Raw genomic sequence first — 13,274 nt, 5'->3', positions numbered from 1 at the left:
ATCAAACTCCCTGAGGTGTGGGAAAGACTTCAAAGGCCCCTCCACGGAGGACATCCTGCTCTCCATAGGCGAGCGTCCAGCTCCCTGCAGCAGGGAGCTGCCTGCCTCACCCAGCTCCTGTTTGCCCCCTGAGTGGAGGCTTGTGTGGAGGAGGCTGCTCTGAGTGAACGGCAAGAGAGTCCTTCATTCCTGTTGCATCGTTGGAACTCCCGCGGTTCAGCCTTCAGCCCTCCCGAGCCACAACCCGGGGCCCTGGACTCTGGAAGCAGACTGAGTTCTGTGAGTTCACGGCCAGCCACAGCGTTGACCGTCTGCAAGGCTTTCTCTGGGCCTCGGGTTTCCAGCTGAAAATGGAAGTGACCGCCACCTAAAGGGTCACCACAGTCCATGAGCACGCGCACGGCTAGATGCACGGGTGCCATTCTTCTTGCTTCCCTGGTAAAGCACTTGACTTGCTCTCTTATAAGAAAACATCGTTAAAAACACCTTGAGACACCCGCCTGCCGTCGGACCTGTGAGTCTCGTGCTCTGGGCCACCTCTCTGCCACGGCAGCATGTTAGACTCTACATACATTATTTCCACATTTCATTACTCAGTCAGCCAGGAACGTGCCATTATTTTTATAAGTTACTTAGCCAACTACGTGGCCAAGTGTTCAGATCCATTCAGACCCTGTCCGTCTCTACTGGACTCTCCTACCTCCCTACTGTCAGCTGCCACCAGGGTGCATGGACATTTCTGTTGGGTGTGAGGTGTGTCACCTAAACAGTGACTGAGAGAGGTCTGCAAAGATGACGATCTTCATGGGGAATGAAGGCCCAAGCACCACAGTGAATCACATGCCTACTCAGGAGGCAATTGAAGACAGCAGCTTTAACAGATGAAATGAGGAGCATTTCATAAGTTGTGCTTGAAAGAATGACCTTTGGCTACAAGGGCCAATAATAAAGGTGGCATACGTCTGAGTCGGACAGGCAGTTTTGGGCGAACATCCTTGCAGAAGTCTTTTCTGTGTAGGGTAAGAAGACGGCCTGTGGTGGCCATTGAGCAAGGTGTTGGTTCTGGCTGAGTCTTTTGTGCTAGTTCTTGTCACCTGACACCCATGTGTGACAGCCCCTCCGTCACCACCTCCCAGCTTTATTCATTTTTATTAAGGTTCAACACGAGCATCAGCATTTGGATTCTGACCACTTTCATCGATGCAAGGTGAGAAGTAGGAGATCCCAGGATCGACATTCCCTCTGCCAACTTCTCCCAAAGGCAGACGTTAGCCTACGTAACTGAGGATGGAGACAGACAGCAAGCCGTTAAACAGGTTATAGAATATGCCAAGCAATGGTGAGTGCTGTGGAAATGAGACACTGAAGGAGAGCAGGGAGTTCTGGTAGACTGGGCTGAGAGAAGGAGGATTTGTGAAATTTAAATAAGGGGGTGCCATAGTTTGGATCAGAAATGTTTCCCAGAGGCCCGTGTGTTGAAGGTTTGGTGGACAGCCTATGGTGCTACTGGGAGGTGGAGGGACCTTTAAGAGGTGGAGCCTAGTGGAAGGAAGTTAGGTAATTAATCAAGGGGTGTGCCCTCGAAAGGGATACTGGGATCCAGCCCACCGCCACCCCTCATGCCTTTCATCCCCTTTTTGTTTCCCAGTCACCAGGAGGTGAACAGGTCTTTTCTGACAAGTACTCCTACCATGACGTACTCCACACTGGAGGCCCAAAACAACTGTGCCAAATGACCATGGACTGAAACCTCTAAATCCGTGAGCCAAAATAAGCCTGTCCCTCCTTGTAAGTTGTTTACCTCAGGTATTTTGTGACAGTCATGGAAAGCTGACTAACATAAATGACCACTTCTGAATTATTTCCTGACGTCCCTATTACCTGATGGTGACTTTTACATAATGTAAAGCCTTTGAGAAGTGATAGCTGGTGAATCTGAGGGGACATACAGTTTCTGCAGTCATGACCTAGAGACATACTCTTCCGAATGATTGACTCCAGTCATGTGTAGCTTTTTCAAGTACTTAAAAGTAAATAAATTAAGAAATTGTGTTCCTCTGTCACACTAGCCCTACTAGCAAGTCCTTATAGCCACAGGGACTGAACAATGCATATCTAGAACATTCCCCTCACTGCAGAATGTCGATAGGGCTGCATTCAGGCCGCATGTGATGGTCGATGGCTGGGATCTTTAGCATGGTGGTGCAGTTCAGTGGAAATGAGATTAAGGTGATGGCCTTGGAGTAGGGGCTTGTAACCCCAGAGGTATTATGAGGCATCTACCTATTGCAAAACACTCTTAAGAAGAAAGAGCACAAATACATCCGTCTTCAGGCAACAAAACTCATCCAGTCAACCTAACTTAACATTGTCTTCCTCCTCCTCATCACTGGAGTCATCAGTATCAACACCATCTGCCATTAAGCCCCTTCATATTCTTTCGATTTTCTTCCTGGGATAATGTGTAATACCACAGGACAAATGCTATTTGTAAGCATAAAATCAACAGGTTCTTTTGGGTTACAAAAGTTATTAAAAAAAAAACCTGAACCTGTGTGACTTCTTCAGTTAATTCTCTCGATAAGTTATTGATGGGAATTAACAGAAAACGATCAATCAATCAACACATATGGTTTTATGATAACCCAAGTTATTTCATTAAGAACTAAAAGAAAGACTGTGGCGTGAAGCTCAAAAGTAAGCTGTTAGTAAACGCAATGCCCGATACTCAGTTGGATCCTGGATCAAAAGAAAGAAGAGCCAGTTGTGAAAGATAAAAGGAAAATATGAATGTGAACCCTGTATTTCAATAATAGTGCTATATTAATGTTAATTTTTCCTGACTGTGTTGAGTGTACTATTTTTTTAGGAGATAAAGGCTAACATGTCCAAAGGTGGAATGTCACGATGCCTATAGTTAACTTTGAGATGGCTCCTCAAAAAAGGTGCACATGGCATCACATGTCAATACACATTGTGCAAATGTGGTGAAGCAGGGGATCTGGAAAAGGCTGTGCAGATGTTCATTGGATTACTCCTGCAGCGTTTCTGTAGAGGTAGTATTTCATAATAAAATTCGGAGAGGAATGAAAGGATCATTTTTACATGCGGTCATAGGAGTGATTCTCCACTGAGGCTTGAGACGGTCTAAGACTTTCAAAAGACACTGAGTAAACGTTTATTTTATGTATTTGAATTTGTTTCTTCCAATAGATCATGTTTTCCTCCCTTTTTCAAAACATTAGCCCCATGTGTCAAACTGATCATGTTTTGTACTTTTGAGTCAAAGTTTAACTTTTGCAAGTGCTTTTTGAACTTACTTATGTGTTAATGAAATCTTAACTTTTGGGATAAAGCCTTGGAGTGTCAGAATTAGACCCTTAAGCATCTCAAAACCAAATTCCTTACGCTCCTTGTCGATTTAGTCATCCCTTTATGGAGGGATCAGTACATTCCTACAGACCAAGAGGACTCCAAAGATGGATGTCAAATACAAATAACCTGAGGGGCAGCTGAGAGACACACTGCCCCGTGGGCCAATCTGGACCACAGAGGAAAGGGAAAGAAACTTGAGTCATGGCGCAAATGAGAGTTTATGAAACTTCTCCCGATCCATTGCATTTCTGTGAGGGAAAGATAACTGGTCTAAAATTTGATTAAGCAGGAAGAAAAATTCATGCGTCAACTGCTGGAAGGTCCAGAGGACAGGCAGAGTCTCCTGCCCAGTGTCCTGAGGACTTAGTGTCTCTCTGTTTCTCAGCTCAGCTCCTCTCCAATGGGTTCTTCAAGATCTTCTCTCATGGGGTCAAAGTGGCTGTGAAAGCCCTGACCTGTCATCTCTGTGTAAATCCAGAGAAGAGAAGCAAAGGGGAAACCTCACTGGGTCTCAAGGTGCCAAACGCCCACATCTGTGCCAAGGGCTGTGAGGGGAAGAAGCTGAAGAACTCCCAGATGTTGAGACACACCCTCACCTACCCCTGGCCTACTCTGCTGAAACCGGGCGTGCTGGGTCCCCGAGTGCTTGCTAGCACACGTGAGGGACCACTCTACCCTGGAAGCCATTCATATGACTTAATGGAGCATGCACCCTAGGGTAGCCAAGGAAGAGTTTCTATAAGGAAAAAGAAACATCTTACTCTTCTGCAAAAGACAAAATGTTCCACTCCTTATAATTGGAAATTCCTTTTTGTGTTTGAGCTTCAAGGCGCTCAGCGTTGGAACAGGAGTGTTGAATCCTTCAGTGTAGGCTGTTAAAATAGAAAATTCATTAGCACTGTGGTGTGGCCCTCGTGTATTCTCCAGAAACTTCTGATGGATGCCTTCAGCCTGCAACAAGTTTCTGGAGTGGAAAATCTAAGCCTGGAGCCCAATGTGGTGGGAAGTCCTGGCTCAATCCCACTGGAGGCCGATAAAGGAGAGTGAGACCATCCCCCTGACTCCCCCCCCAGGGGGCAAGGAATAGAAGGATCTTGGCTCATTGACTGAAGGTTAATCCCTGTCATCGCTGGCTTCTCCCTGGAATAGGTCACGCTCACAGGGAAATTCTCAGGTGGAGAGTTGTGGATGATACTGCAGGGTGCCACCAGTGTGCCTGATTTAAGTAAATGCTCTGGGGACAACGGCACCACCTTAGTTACAGGAGAAAATGTCTTCTTAGACACTTTCTGGAAGCTTTATTCTAGGGATGCACTTGGCCACTGATGCTACTATAAAGAAATAACTTTATCCAGAGAAATATGGCAGACCTTCAGTTCCCCCAGAAGTGGGAACATCTCCTTTCACAAGCCCAGATGATGCATAAGTCACAAAAAGTCAAAAGAGATTAGAAACCACACTACAAGACTGGATGTGGAGCTACTGGCTACTGCAGCCCACCTCACTGCCAGACAGGAGCTGCATTCTGAAGAACTCCAGCTCCCACTTCATGAGAGATCTGAGTAATCATAGGAATGCAATCCTTTCTGGCTCAGCAAGATTATGGAGGATGTCAAGCAATGAAATAAAAGGGCAACTTCAAGTGGAAAGAGGTGCTAGGGATGAGCGTCCTCCTGTAGTCTAGACACACCAACAGGGAAATGAAGAAGGCCATCTTGGTTTCCCGCTATCTGGTATTAAAGTATCATCCCGTGGAAAGACTAAGGGCTCACATCTTGTATTACCCATGGATCTTTGGGCTTGCTAGTCAACTTCTCTAGGGTTCTGTTTACTCAGCTGATAAACCGGGATGCAATATATATAGACTGGTCTTCAGGGCACCCGCAGAGCCCTCCCCCGATGGGAACTCGGCAGCCGAGGGGTATCTGCTGGGTCAGCTCTGCTGTCCCTAGGTGAGAGCTGTTACTGGATGTGACTCCGTTCCCTCACATGTCAGTTACCCTGCTGTTCCTGGAACAAGTCCAGGGGGTGCAAAAAAGCACAAATAAAGAACCAACAGAAACTCACAAGGAGAGACACTAAGTTCTCCCCAGGGGAGACCGTTGACCGTGGCAAGCTATTAATACAGTAAAGTTATTAATATGGGTGGGCCGTGTCCATTTTCTTGGCATGTATTCAATTTTATATTCTCTCTAGAGGCATGCTAAGTGGATGTGGTGGGAAAAGGATAGAAAGGCCATAAAAAAGCTATTCTGGGTGAACCTTTCCCCATCCCTGCAGAGAACCAGGGACTGTCAGGGCCTGAGTCAGCGAGCCAGCTCAGCAGCCCTTCCATGTGACTGTCTCTGGCCGAAGCCACAGAAATCTTGACTTTGTGCTGCAAACAGAGCGCTGACTCAGAAGGGTTCCCAATGAGAGACTGAAATGAACAGCAGACTGTGCTGTCCCCAAAGATGGTGGAGTGCTCCAAGGTCTGTTTTGGGGTCCCTCCTTTCAGCCTTTGGTAGGCTGGAGCCATTATCTACATGTGGGCACAGGGGTCGTGGAGACAGGAGCTGACTCATGGGGTGGCTTCAGATGACTTCCTTGTAAGAGTTAGTGGCTAAAGGGATTCATCGTTGCCGCCATATAAAACACATGGAAGCGCAGACTCTGGAATGATCTATCTCAGGGGACTTGATAGAGTGGAGCTGTGTGACAGTGGCAATGTTGTAGCTGGAATTTGGAATTTAGAGGCAGGAGCAATAGCTATGACCAGTGTTCTAGAAAATGAATTTTTGGCAGGGACTCAGATACTTCCCTCTCAACACCCAGCCCTGTTGACTAAGGGGCTTCATACCAGGCATCCCTGGGAGTCCTCATCTGTCAGAGTCGGATGGAGTAGATAGACTGTCTTCCCATCTTGGAATGTTCCCAGAGGTGAGGTGACCCCAGCCCTCTTTCCCCAGGAGTGAAGATTCCAATCCCTCCTGTCGAATATAGCCAAGCAACAGATTCCGTTCAGTCTTACGGTGCATTTTAAATCTGTGTTGGGCAGGGGATGAGGCTCAAGTAGCAGCGAGCTCGCCTAGCATGCGTGAGGCACTGGTTTGATTCTCAGCACCATATAAAAATGAAATAAAGATATTGTGTCCACCTAAAAAAATAAAAAATAAATATTTAAATCTGTGTCACTTTGAAATCATTTAAGATTTACAGACAGATTTCAAGAATAGCACAAATAACCCTCATTGGCCCTACACTCAGATTCCCGCATATTAACTTCTTATCATAAGGTCTTACATTCTTTATAGATTCATGTTTATTTCTTCTGAAACATTTGATAGAAAGTTTTACCCATAATCCCTTCTGCCCCTAGATGGGTCAACGTGGAATTTCCAAAAAAGCAGGGATATTCTCTTATATAAGTTCAAGTTTCAAAATAAAAAAAAAATTAACATGGATGTAGATTATCTAATATGCAGGCTTTATATAATTTCTGCCAATTGTTTAAGAACATCCTTGAGAGCAAAAGAAATAAAAGTCCTTGTCTGGGATCCCATATTGCATTTGGTTGTCATGTTTCTTTAATCTCATCTCATCTGGACCAAGTTCTCAATTTTCATGAGATTGAGATTTTTGAGGAGGAAAAGTCAGTTACTCTGTAAAATATCCCCATTTTGGATCTAAAGAAGGAATCACCTTTTGGTTTTTTTTGCAATAATCAATGGAAAGACTAATCTAATTTTCAATTGATGCATGAACTAACAGGGATGGGACTCAGTAGTCCCGCTCCTATTCAGTGGTTTCAGTTGCCTGAATTCAATAGAGGGTTGAAAACAGCAAATGGAAAATCCCAGAAATAAACAATTCATAAGTTTTAAAAGTTGAACATTTTTCTAAGTAGCATTATAAAATATCATGCCATCCACCCTGTGCTGCTCAGGACATGAACTGTTCCTTTATCCAGCGTATCCATGTTGTCTATTCTGCCTGCCCATTAATATCTTAGTATGGGTATCTTGGTTATCAAATTTGGGGACAAAGATATAGTTCAATGGTAAAACATTTGCCTAGCATATGTGAGGCACTGGGTTTGATACCCAGCACAAGAAAGGGAGAAAGAGAAAGAAGGAGAAAAAAAGAAAAGAAAAAATAGAGAAATCAAGTGAACTTGGAAGTATCTCACAGTGCTTGTGTTAAAGTGCACTCTTGTTTTACTAGCTAATGGACTCAAAGAGCAATAGTAGCTATGCTGGCAATTTGGTTATGAAAAAAGAAAAAAAAGTAGTGTAGCACTTTCTTTAAATGAACAGGTGGACGTAAACATAGATGGGGTTCAGTTTGACCTGTGGCTTCTAGCACCCCTGAGTCTTGGAATGTCTCCCCTGTGGACAGGGGAGGCTACTACTTAGTCTCCATACACCTCCCCCCAGAATACTTACTGACTAGGAAGAGAAAATGTCACTTTGCCGTGGGCCAGGCTGGCAGACCCCACCGTACCTCGGCCAGCGAAGTTGACGTTGGACTTCATATAGTGCCTGCTGTATTTCCACCAAAAATGCATAACGTGAACCTATTCAGGAAGAAACAGCAAACGGAACACATTGGGATGCTAGCATAATGTGAGAAAATTTTGGAATACAAGCTTTTCACTGCCAATGGAACTTTGTGTCAACCACCCTGGTTATATGGTGAGCTTGGCAGAACTTAGGAAAGGTCCAGAACCTTGACAAGACTTCCTGTCCATCTAACTCCTCCCCCCATTCCCAGAAACTCCAAGCTCTAGCTCCTTGTTTGGGATCCCCCTTACCTATGCAGGCTAGAAAAATACTCAACACTTTCAGTTTAGAGTCAACCTGGCTGAGCTTCCCTGTGGATCTGCACCCTGGGAGCCACTGCTTCAGTGCTGTTCCTCTGGTTTCCCATCTGGAGAAGACTTGGGTCTGAACTAATGCTGGCCTCTCCTCTCTCTCCATTTGCTCATCCAGGCAGTGAGAACAATGGTCCCCAGGTGGTAGTACTACAGAATCAAGTTCATTTATCCGCCACTTGAAAAAACCCTATGACTCTAAGATGAGTTGTCAGCACAAGGAAAAAGAATTATTTGGAAAGCAAGCTTCTCATCTTCTTTGCTTTACTAGCTTCCTGAATATCCTTTCCCTTACCCCAACTGCTCAGTAACAGCAGGGCTGTAGAGCATATAAGATGGAATATTTGTAAAAAGCATATCGTAGAATGGTCACGGTGCAGTCCACGTTAGCTTTTATCATGCTCATCAGCAATGCACTCTGGAGCCAAGCTGCTGGGCTTCAAATCCTGTCTCCATCATGTCCCAACTCTATGCTCGTTGGCAAATGATTTAACCTCCTTCCTGGGGTTGTTGAAAGGATCCAAGAAATGGTGCCTGGCACCCAAAGTGAGCTTCACAAATTGTGACTGTTCTTCTTTCTATCATCTTTCCTTTTTAAAAAGCTTACATTTGGTAAGACTTCTGAGTTGACCATGAACTCTAACCTTTGGATGCCAATCCTCATTAGGTTAAGAAAGGGAATACCTCATGATCCTCATTTCATGAATAAGAGAACTGAGGGACATCAGGGCCTTGAGCTATCTCAGCAAAAGCGCACATCGGGCAGGATTACAGTGGCGCACCTATAATCCTAGCAGCTTTGGAGGTTGAGGCAGGATTGCGAATTCAAAGCCAGCCTCAGCAACTTAGCGAGATGTCAAGGAACTCGTCCAGACCCTGCCTCTAAATAAGATATAAAAAAGCACTGGGGATGTGGCTCAGTGGATGAGCACCTCTGGGTTCAATCCCTGGTGCCAAAAACAAAGCAAAACCACACACTTTTGCAATTAGCAGAGTGTTATATTAAGTGTGTCCAGGTCATGGACACAAGAACTCTGTTCTTTACAGCAGCTGATCTTCCAGAAAGTACTGGAGAAGTACCATGAGCTGAGAGCTGGCACACGGAGAAGACAAAGGCCCTGATTCTGAGGGGGTGGGGAGGACAGGAGACGGGCCAGGTTGCAGGGAGATGTGAGTGTGTTCCCACCTGTTGATAATGTCCCTCTAACTCGACTCTGAGGTCTCTTAGAAGGCGATGCCTGAGACAGAGTCTGGAAGGATGTAGAATGATCTGGATGGAGGAGCTGCAAGTTGAAGGTGATCCAGGGGAAAAAATAAAGGTGCCGTCATGGAGGGAGAAACAGCACATCACCAGGTGCCAGGTTCACGCAATTGGGAATGGCCAGAGCCAAGGCTGTGGATAGGTGTTGGCAAGAGCAACGTGAGTGGACCTCCCGACAGGGGATAGGGGCCCACTCTGCGGCAGCTCTGGGCTGCTGTTCACAGGGCATGTTGGTGGGGCAGTTTCGGGGGTTTGTTCCTTCCCCCTAGATTCTTGTTTAATTGCATGATTTTTAAATGCTTTCTCCAGGTCTGTGGTGATTCTGTTGAACCAGTCACCCTGGCCTTCTATCAGAAGGTTGACTCCAGGTGGGGCCACCCAGACACCAGGTAGGAGCTCAGGGGTCAGCTGGAGCCAGGTGGAGCTGTCCCCCAGGGGTCCAGGTAGCCACCCTTAGGAAGGAAGCCCAGCCCAGGGCAGAACCAGAGTCACAGAGAATAGGGCTCCTGCTACAGAGCAGTTCTCAAATACGATGGGGGAGGACAGTGGACCAGGTTGCAGGCAGCAGGCAGGAGGGAGAAGCTGTCTTTGGAATGGCCACTGTGAGGCACCCATGGAAGACCCCTAAGGAGATGTCCCCTAGGCAGCAAGATGTTCGTTTCTGAAACTTGCTCAGAAGAGAGGCTGGGCAGGGAATGGAGGCGGAGGACGTCAGCACACCAGCAGTTTTTGAAGTCCTGGGGAGAGCCACTCTGGAGAACACATGAAATGAGAAGAGAAGGGCCTGCAGAGACAGACGGGGACTTGGAGCAAAACGTAAGAATGCGCGGTGCCAGGTTTCCTTTCTGTGCTATTCACGGGATTCCCCCACTGTCGCCGAGAGCTGTCCACGTCCAACATGCTGGCATGCTCAGGAGTGGGTTGACCTGGACCTCACAGCATTCTCTCCCCGGCCACAGTCACTGCGCTCAGGAGCTCACGTTCTGATTTGGTGAGCTCTCCTCACCATCTGCACTGCCCGAGCATCAAGGATGGGCCTTCTTGTCCCATGGTGTTTTGGAAAGAGGAATAGGGCTCTCTGAGTCACTCTCCTGCTTGCTCTTCCTTCCCACACCCAGGTCTCCTCCACCCACTCATTCCACCCCAACAGTCAGGAGGGGTGGATGGAATGCTTCATACCCCAGGTTTTAGGCGGCATAGTATTCCGACACTTTTGCCTTGTGGCTACATTTTCCATCTCAGCCATATTTCTTGGCAGGTTATGCATTACTTTTCCCTTCATACTGCACATTAGCTAACTGGCCATGTTAGTATGGTCCTGCAGGAATGTAAACATTTAGAGAATCTTTGGCAATGACAAGGAGAGATAATACACAAGAAGCCAGTGAGCTGGTCCTGTTTAGGAAAATCACCATGGGGTTTCAGAGGATGCATTGATGTAATGCAATTGGTGGTTTTATGGAAATTCCTTTAGACTAACCCGGCTGTATAAGCACACACATTCCTCACTACTGAACAGAGGTGGGAGCGGCGGTGTCATTTTTTACGGGTTCCATTACTAACCCTTTACTTTCTTTTTTTTAAACGTATTTCTTACATACATGACAATAGTGGAATGCATTACATTCATAATCATCCATCCACAGCGCAACATACCTTATATACAAACAGAGATATGATAAATTGTGGTATAAAGGTGTATTAAGAATTGTAATGCAAAAAACAATAATAATAACCCTTTACTTTCTACCTGTTGAGGGAGAAGGAGGCTTGGGGGTAAGGGGGACAACTTCACAGTGACATTTTCAGAGGAAGCCTGTTTGAGCCTACAAATAGTAAAAAGAGAATCCAGAGATAGTTTAGAATATTACTCATCTGTCTTCAAACTTTTCAGTTACAGTTTTGTATTCCACTTTATGGAAATATTTTTTAAAAAATGGACTTGTGGAAAGATTAATAATCATTTGTACAAGGGCAGGAAAAAGTCCAGTCTCAGTTCTGGAAAGAGAGGGAAAAAGTTCCCATTTACTAAAACATTGTCAACATCATTCCCATGCTGGAAAATCATATTCTGGGAACTGGGAAACATGTTGACTTTCTCTACTTTTTGCTACTTTTAACAACACAAAATGCCAATAATTGGGTCCTACTTAGTATTGCTTATTTAAAAACAGGAATATGTCATCTAATGCCTGCATACACAGACATTGTGAAGCTATCCACTAATACGTGCCTATCTGTCTTCTTTAAAAGTGGGATTTAGTTCTCCTTAAAGGAGGACTGAGATGGGGTAAAGCAGTATCGAGATATTCCTATTGCTATGACCAGGCCAACCTCTTGTTCAGACACTTTCAAAGCAGTCATTTTTCTCCTGTTATTCTATTACAATGTGTCTTTAGAAACAAGGACGGTTGAGGGAATGGAATGGGAAACTTGTTACAAACCTTATTTTTTAAAGGTAAACAGTTTCCAGAGCCACAATGAATTGTTGGCTTTCTATTGTTGGCCCCAATAGAAAGCTGGGGCTGGGGTACTCATGCTTAGTGAGAGTCCAGGCCGGGGTGCTCGTGCTTAGTGAGAGTCCGGGCCGGGGTGCTCGTGCTTAGTGAGAGTCCGGGCCGGGTGCTCGTGCTTAGTGAGAGTCCGGGCCGGGGTGCTCGTGCTTAGTGAGAGTCCGGGCCGGGGTGCTCGTGCTTAGTGAGAGTCCGGGCCGGGGTGCTCGTGGGTGCTCGTGCTTAGTGAGAGTCCGGGCCGGGGTGCTCGTCGGTGCTCGTGCTTAGTGAGGGTCCGGGCCGGGGTGCTCGTGCTTAGTGAGAGTCCAGGCCGGGTGCTCGTGCTTAGTGAGAGTCCAGCCCGGGGTGCTCGTGCTTAGTGAGAGTCCAGGCCAGGTGCTCATGCTTAGTGAGAGTCCGGGCCGGGCTGTGGTCCCCAGGCAGTGACACCTGACTTGGCATTGATAAGAAGCTCTTGTCGCCTGAGGAAAAGGGTCTAGAGGGCATTTTGGAGTCAGAGTCTGAGAACTCAAGTGAGTAGCATCTCTAGCAAAGCATCCTGCCGGCTGATGCAGACGACTGGGCAGCTGCCAGCCCAAGGGCTGCCGCCCCATGGCTCTGCCCCGGGTGGGTGCTCTGAGTTGCAGTCACACAGAGGGCTCACAATGAGTCATCAGGGCATCTGGTTAAATGAAAGTGATGATCCAGCAGGTCTGGGTGGGAACCTGATCCAGAATCTCTCCTAAGGTCCCAGGAGCATTGATACGGTTGGCTGGGGGCCACATTTTAGGTTACAATGGCTTAAAAATCAGGACCCTGATTACCGTCTACAGTAAGACTTTTGCAGACTGGGCAGTTCCCTGGTTGGTACAGCAACTCAAGACACATCTTCACACAAACATTTCTGTTGATGTCAGAGGGACGAATTTTTGCTCTTCTGTCCCCAGCAGACCTCCCTATGACCAGGATTGCCTTGGGCTCACACCTAGCTTTTAGGGAGCTGGTAAAACAGCTGTCTGCACCCCCCGTCCTGTCTACAGAGCAAGGGGCATATGAGGCCCTCTGACAGGGGGATGATGTCACCCTCATGCGCAGAGAGAAAAACCATCTTTGTTGCATTCAGTGCATTCAATGCCACAAGAAAAATCAAATCACGTTAAGAACATTTGAAAGTTGTAAGGAAAACCTTATTATAGTTAATGTTGCTTAGTAATTGCAGATGCATCATTAATATAGTCTCTCTGATGATAATCGGCATATTAAATACTCTTGAAATTCACCACTCTCACTTATA

The sequence above is a fragment of the Callospermophilus lateralis genome, chromosome 17, assembly GCF_048772815.1.
Source record: "Callospermophilus lateralis isolate mCalLat2 chromosome 17, mCalLat2.hap1, whole genome shotgun sequence".
In the NCBI taxonomy this organism is placed as follows: Eukaryota; Metazoa; Chordata; class Mammalia; order Rodentia; family Sciuridae; genus Callospermophilus; species Callospermophilus lateralis.
This window is presented reverse-complemented; position numbering follows the sequence as displayed.